Genomic DNA, 7,500 nt, shown 5'->3' on the forward strand with positions numbered 1-7,500 from the left:
TCTTAAGCAACCAACGCCTTTCATGGTTTCCCATGAGCGTCGATTCGGGCGCCTTAACTCGGCGTTTGGTTCATCCCACAGCGCCAGTTCTGCTTACCAAAAGTGGCCCACTTGGCACTCCGATCCGAGTCGTTTGCTCGCGGCTTCAGCATATCAAGCAAGCCGGAGATCTCACCCATTTAAAGTTTGAGAATAGGTTGAGGTCGTTTCGGCCCCAAGGCCTCTAATCATTCGCTTTACCGGATGAGACTCGTACGAGCACCAGCTATCCTGAGGGAAACTTCGGAGGGAACCAGCTACTAGATGGTTCGATTAGTCTTTCGCCCCTATACCCAGCTCCGACGATCGATTTGCACGTCAGAATCGCTACGGACCTCCATCAGGGTTTCCCCTGACTTCGTCCTGGCCAGGCATAGTTCACCATCTTTCGGGTCCCAACGTGTACGCTCTAGGTGCGCCTCACCTCGCAATGAGGACGAGACGCCCCGGGAGTGCGGAGGCCGCCGCCCCGTGAAGGGCGGGGAAGCCCCATCCTCCCTCGGCCCGCGCAAGGCGAGACCTTCACTTTCATTACGCCTTTAGGTTTCGTACAGCCCAATGACTCGCGCACATGTTAGACTCCTTGGTCCGTGTTTCAAGACGGGTCGTGAAATTGTCCAAAGCTGAAGCGCCGCTGACGGGAGCGATTATTCCGCCCGAGAGCATCCCGAGCCAACAGCGGCGCGGGTCCGGGGCCGGGCCAGGTAGGTCCGTCATCCGGGAAGAACCGCGCGCGCTTGCCGGGAGCCCGAGCGCCCAAAGGGGCGAATCGACTCCTCCAGATATACCGCCGGGCAGCCAGCCAGGACACCGGGGCTCTGCCCAACAGACGCGAACCGAGGCCCGCGGAAGGACAGGCTGCGCACCCGGGCCGTAGGCCGGCACCCAGCGGGTCGCGACGTCCTACTAGGGGAGAAGTGCGGCCCACCGCACACCGGAACGGCCCCACCCCGCGGCGAGTGGAAAGGCAACCGGACACGACCCCGCCGCGGATTGCTCCGCGCGGGCGGCCGGCCCCATCTGCCGAGGGCGGAGGCCAGTGGCCGGATGGGCGTGAATCTCACCCGTTCGACCTTTCGGACTTCTCACGTTTACCCCAGAACGGTTTCACGTACTTTTGAACTCTCTCTTCAAAGTTCTTTTCAACTTTCCCTCACGGTACTTGTTCGCTATCGGTCTCGTGGTCATATTTAGTCTCAGATGGAGTTTACCACCCACTTGGAGCTGCACTCTCAAGCAACCCGACTCGAAGGAGAGGTCCCGCCGACGCTCGCACCGGCCGCTACGGGCCTGGCACCCTCTACGGGCCGTGGCCTCATTCAAGTTGGACTTGGGCTCGGCGCGAGGCGTCGGGGTAGTGGACCCTCCCAAACACCACATGCCACGACAGGCGGCCGCCTGCGGGGTTCGGTGCTGGACTCTTCCCTGTTCGCTCGCCGCTACTGGGGGAATCCTTGTTAGTTTCTTTTCCTCCGCTTAGTAATATGCTTAAATTCAGCGGGTAGTCTCGCCTGCTCTGAGGTCGTTGTACGAGGTGTCGCACGCCACGCCGCCAGCCGGCTGTGCACGCTACCGAGTAAGTACCGGTATGCGAACCGCCAGGCGACGGGCGCGCATCGCACGTTTAAGGAGACGCGGCCGGCCCCACAGGCGGCCACGACACTCCCAGGTCAGCGAAGCGGGGCAAACGCCGCGCGCTTCAGTATACGTAGCCGACCCTCAGCCAGACGTGGCCCGGGAACGGAATCCATGGACCGCAATGTGCGTTCGAAACGTCGATGTTCATGTGTCCTGCAGTTCACATGTCGACGCGCAATTTGCTGCGTTCTTCATCGACCCACGAGCCGAGTGATCCACCGTCCTGGGTGATCTTTTCATAGTTTCCACCATCTCTTTCGAGACAGTTGCATAGGCGGGACTGAGGCGTGTGGCGGCCCTGTTCCAGCGTTCAGTGTCCAACGGCCTCACGGCCGATGGGCGTCGTACGGCTCCACACCGGAGCGGACAGGCAGTCGGGCGAAAGTCATTCAAAACCGGCGCCAGGCGCCAGGTGCCGCAGGCCAGCCGCTCCAGCGCTTCAGCGCTCGTACCACACAACATTGCCGTTAGTTTTGAGACGAACGCGTGGTTCCGCACGCGGCGCACGGCTACTGCGAGCCGTACAGGTAGCTGCGTGTTGCGCGACACGACACGCACATCGAAAGACATGCAGTCTAGTCGGTAATGATCCTTCCGCAGGTTCACCTACGGAAACCTTGTTACGACTTTTACTTCCTCTAAATGATCAAGTTTGGTCATCTTTCCGGTAGCATCGGCAACGACAGAGTCAATGCCGCGTACCAGTCCGAAGACCTCACTAAATCATTCAATCGGTAGTAGCGACGGGCGGTGTGTACAAAGGGCAGGGACGTAATCAACGCGAGCTTATGACTCGCGCTTACTGGGAATTCCTCGTTCATGGGGAACAATTGCAAGCCCCAATCCCTAGCACGAAGGAGGTTCAGCGGGTTACCCCGACCTTTCGGCCTAGGAAGACACGCTGATTCCTTCAGTGTAGCGCGCGTGCGGCCCAGAACATCTAAGGGCATCACAGACCTGTTATTGCTCAATCTCGTGCGGCTAGAAGCCGCCTGTCCCTCTAAGAAGAAAAGTAATCGCTGACAGCACGAAGGATGTCACGCGACTAGTTAGCAGGCTAGAGTCTCGTTCGTTATCGGAATTAACCAGACAAATCGCTCCACCAACTAAGAACGGCCATGCACCACCACCCACCGAATCAAGAAAGAGCTATCAATCTGTCAATCCTTCCGGTGTCCGGGCCTGGTGAGGTTTCCCGTGTTGAGTCAAATTAAGCCGCAGGCTCCACTCCTGGTGGTGCCCTTCCGTCAATTCCTTTAAGTTTCAGCTTTGCAACCATACTTCCCCCGGAACCCAAAAGCTTTGGTTTCCCGGAGGCTGCCCGCCGAGTCATCGGAGGAACTGCGGCGGATCGCTGGCTGGCATCGTTTATGGTTAGAACTAGGGCGGTATCTGATCGCCTTCGAACCTCTAACTTTCGTTCTTGATTAATGAAAACATACTTGGCAAATGCTTTCGCTTCTGTTCGTCTTGCGACGATCCAAGAATTTCACCTCTAACGTCGCAATACGAATGCCCCCGCCTGTCCCTATTAATCATTACCTCGGGTTCCGAAAACCAACAAAATAGAACCGAGGTCCTATTCCATTATTCCATGCACACAGTATTCAGGCGGGCTTGCCTGCTTTAAGCACTCTAATTTGTTCAAAGTAAACGTGCCGGCCCACCGAGACACTCAATAAAGAGCACCCTGGTAGGATTTCAACGGGGTCCGCCTCGGGACGCACGAGCACGCACGAGGCGGTCGCACGCCTTCGGCTCGCCCCACCGGCAGGACGTCCCACGATACATGCCAGTTAAACACCGACGGGCGGTGAACCAACAGCGTGGGACACAAATCCAACTACGAGCTTTTTAACCGCAACAACTTTAATATACGCTATTGGAGCTGGAATTACCGCGGCTGCTGGCACCAGACTTGCCCTCCAATAGATACTCGTTAAAGGATTTAAAGTGTACTCATTCCGATTACGGGGCCTCGGATGAGTCCCGTATCGTTATTTTTCGTCACTACCTCCCCGTGCCGGGAGTGGGTAATTTCCGCGCCTGCTGCCTTCCTTGGATGTGGTAGCCGTTTCTCAGGCTCCCTCTCCGGAATCGAACCCTGATTCCCCGTTACCCGTTACAACCATGGTAGGCGCAGAACCTACCATCGACAGTTGATAAGGCAGACATTTGAAAGATGCGTCGCCGGTACGAGGACCGTGCGATCAGCCCAAAGTTATTCAGAGTCACCAAGGCAAACGGACCGGACGAGCCGACCGATTGGTTTTGATCTAATAAAAGCGTCCCTTCCATCTCTGGTCGGGACTCTGTTTGCATGTATTAGCTCTAGAATTACCACAGTTATCCAAGTAACGTGGGTACGATCTAAGGAACCATAACTGATTTAATGAGCCATTCGCGGTTTCACCTTAATGCGGCTTGTACTGAGACATGCATGGCTTAATCTTTGAGACAAGCATATGACTACTGGCAGGATCAACCAGGGAGCTGCGTCAACTAGAGCTGAGCAGCCGGCCGCCCGGGAGTGTGTCCCGGGGGCCCGCGCGAACACGCAAGCGTCCGCTCAATTATTCTGCAAACAGGAGGAGGCTGAGCTCCCCTGCACAACACACCTCGAAACCCTCTCAGGTCCCGGCGGCGCGCAGCGCCGTCCTAAGTACTTGGTCGGGTTCGAGAGAGGCGCAATCGCCCGGAGTTAGGCGAGTAGACGCTTTAGGTGCGACCACCCGTGCTCCCAACTGAGCTTGCCGCTGCCGACAGAGGCCCGGGAGCGTGCTGTCGTGGCATTGCCGGCGGGAGACAACACGCGCCACCTACGGTGACCGGCAGCTCCAACGCCAGCGCCACAGAAGGACAAAAGCCCCACTTGGGTGCCGAAGCGAACTCTCCCAGCACAGCGCACGCGCCAACACGTCCGCACAGCTGCGATACAAACCACCTGCGAGAACCGCTGGGGCGACCGAGCAGCAGACGGCGTCGCGGCGCCGAGCCCCGGGCGGCGGCGCATCCTCAGCGCACACAGTCCTCAATCGGACCAGCACACTTCAGATGGCCACCGCGCTTCGCACCGGGCCCGCGAGGACCTACTTTGGCCGCAAGGCGCCGCGAGCAGGGGGCGCCGGCGCGCAGCTGCGCCGCCTGCCGCGTCCGTCGGCCGGCGCGCCTGCCACTGGCCGCCCCCACCAGCCGGCTGTAGCGCGTGCGCCCACGCACCGCGCTGCCAGCACGCCGGGCGGCCCCCCCTCACCGGCCGGGGACGGTCCCACCCAGCCACCGCCGCGTATCGCCTCACACCCAGATCCCCTTTCACGTTCGTGGGCATGGTGGGTCCCCTTTCACGTTCGTGGGCATGGTGGGTATCCATGAAACAACCGGTTAATAGCTCGACCGATCGTCGCCAACACTGATTCACCTCTAGCGAGAACAACCGCACCACAACGGGTTACCAGTTGTTCATTTGCGTAACGTCACCAGCAAACGTAGACGTCCATCGCCATTTGCAACGAGTATTGCATGCCTGTGTCAGGTGTCACAACACACTACGTCTGCCCACATAGACGCAACAACATGTGCACGCCTAGAGAACACGTGGAAGGTAGCCCCCGTACGTATGCGGTGTCCATTGCGCGAACGACTGTCAGCCGGCCTCTGCAGCATGTCGCAGATGTGGAACGCGGTGCAACATGCTATCACAGTGTGTGAGAAGAGACGACTACGTCCGAATACACGCTCCACTACATCAACAGACTGCTCATGCTGATCGCCATCCAGGGCGTCCGTTCCTCCCACACGTCTGAATGGCGTACCACACTGCAATCCAGCTCCTAAAGGGAGACGACACGTAGCTGCGTCCACAATATTTGGACTGTATGGTCCGCCGTTGCTAGGCGCAGTCGTCGTACGGTCACACATGTGCCACGATGTATCATTCAGTACATACGGACCAATGTGCAGCACAGTTTGTGGGTTTTGCGTACATCCGCGGACAGGTGACAGGCCGTACCACAACGTAGGCTGAGTACGTCGGCATGCGAAGGGCATTGAACATGCAAACTTCTCAACGACCAGCTTGCGAAGGCAGGGGGGAAGGGGGGGGGCATGTACGTCCTGCTGCTATCCACATTACAGTGTATAGCAGGAGCATGTGGAAAGTCAGCAACACTTGCAAGGTGTTTAACATGACGCGATACACAGGGGACCGGGCAGTGCGAATAGCGAACTATATTGCGAGGGTTGCGGTTAGGCAACACTACACTAATTTAACGAGTTGCATAACAATTACAGAGCAGGTTCAGCGACAACGTGCGTCAGGTTAAGGCGCAATATAGGTTAGGTTGAGGCGCAATATGGGTTACGTTAAGGCACAAATTAGGTTACGTTAAGGCACAAATTAGGTTACGTTAAGGCACAAATTGGGTTACGTTAAGGCACAAATTGGGTTACGTTAAGGCACAAATTGGGTTACGTTAAGGCACAACATGGGTTACGTTAAGGCACAACATGGGTTACGTTAAGGCACAACATGGGTTACGTTAAGGCACAACATGGGTTACGTTAAGGCACAACATGGGTTACGTTAAGGCACAACATGGGTTACGTTAAGGCACAACATGGGTTACGTTAAGGCACAACATGGGTTACGTTAAGGCACAACATGGGTTACGTTAAGGCACAACATGGGTTACGTTAAGGCACAACATGGGTTACGTTAAGGCACAACATGGGTTAGGTTAAGGCACAACATGGGTTAGGTTAAGGCACAACATGGGTTAGGTTAAGGCACAACATGGGTTAGGTTAAGGCACAACGTAAGTTAGGTTAAGGCACAACGTAAGTTAGGTTAAGGCACAACGTAAGTTAGGTTAAGGCACAACGTAGGTTAGGTTAAGGCACAACGTAGGTTAGGTTAAGGCACAACGTAGGTTAGGTTAAGGCACAACGTAGGTTAGGTTAAGGCACAACGTAGGTTAGGTTAAGGCACAACGTAGGTTAGGTTAAGGCACAACGTAGGTTAGGTTAAGGCACAACGTAGGTTAGGTTAAGGCACAACGTAGGTTAGGTTAAGGCACAACGTAGGTTAGGTTAAGGCACAACGTAGGTTAGGTTAAGGCACAACGTAGGTTAGGTTAAGGCACAACGTAGGTTAGGTTAAGGCACAACGTAGGTTAGGTTAAGGCACAACGTAGGTTAGGTTAAGGCACAACGTAGGTTAGGTTAAGGCACAACGTAGGTTAGGTTAAGGCACAACGTAGGTTAGGTTAAGGCACAACGTAGGTTAGGTTAAGGCACAACGTAGGTTAGGTTAAGGCACAACGTAGGTTAGGTTAAGGCACAACGTAGGTTAGGTTAAGGCACAACGTAGGTTAGGTTAAGGCACAACGTAGGTTAGGTTAAGGCACAACGTAGGTTAGGTTAAGGCACAACGTAGGTTAGGTTAAGGCACAACGTAGGTTAGGTTAAGGCACAACGTAGGTTAGGTTAAGGCACAACGTAGGTTAGGTTAAGGCACAACGTAGGTTAGGTTAAGGCACAACGTAGGTTAGGTTAAGGCACAACGTAGGTTAGGTTAAGGTACAACATAGGTTAGGTTAAGGTACAACATAGGTTAGGTTAAGGTACAACGTAGGTTAGGTTAAGGCGCAATGTCGGTTAGGTTAAGGTACGATATAGCTTAGGTTAAGGTACACATTGTTGTAGGGAAAGGTGTATTTGGGGGGGGGGGGGGGCGGCGGCAGGTTCGTTGATAGTGATTATCGTAAGTGCATGCCTGCGGGATCATCCGATTTGTCACGTCAGGATGCACTTGTGGCTCATGAC

The 7,500-nt window shown here is 55.5% G+C and overlaps 2 non-coding genes and 1 pseudogene across 2 annotated transcripts; all 3 read right to left on the reverse strand.

Moving 5' to 3' along the window:
• LOC126436350 (large subunit ribosomal RNA) overlaps positions 1–1,564 on the reverse strand; it is a 5,252-nt pseudogene extending 3,688 nt beyond the window's left edge.
• Positions 1,565–1,752: 188 nt separating this feature from the next.
• Positions 1,753–1,907, reverse strand: LOC126436398 (5.8S ribosomal RNA). Its single transcript, XR_007580632.1, has one exon. It is a non-coding gene; the product is annotated as a 5.8S ribosomal RNA (ribosomal RNA).
• Positions 1,908–2,260: 353 nt separating this feature from the next.
• Positions 2,261–4,169, reverse strand: LOC126436327 (small subunit ribosomal RNA). Its single transcript, XR_007580590.1, has one exon. It is a non-coding gene; the product is annotated as a small subunit ribosomal RNA (ribosomal RNA).
• Positions 4,170–7,500: the final 3,331 nt, after the last annotated feature.

Source organism: Schistocerca serialis, unplaced genomic scaffold (genome assembly GCF_023864345.2).
Source record: "Schistocerca serialis cubense isolate TAMUIC-IGC-003099 unplaced genomic scaffold, iqSchSeri2.2 HiC_scaffold_1235, whole genome shotgun sequence".
NCBI lineage: Eukaryota > Metazoa > Arthropoda > Insecta > Orthoptera > Acrididae > Schistocerca > Schistocerca serialis.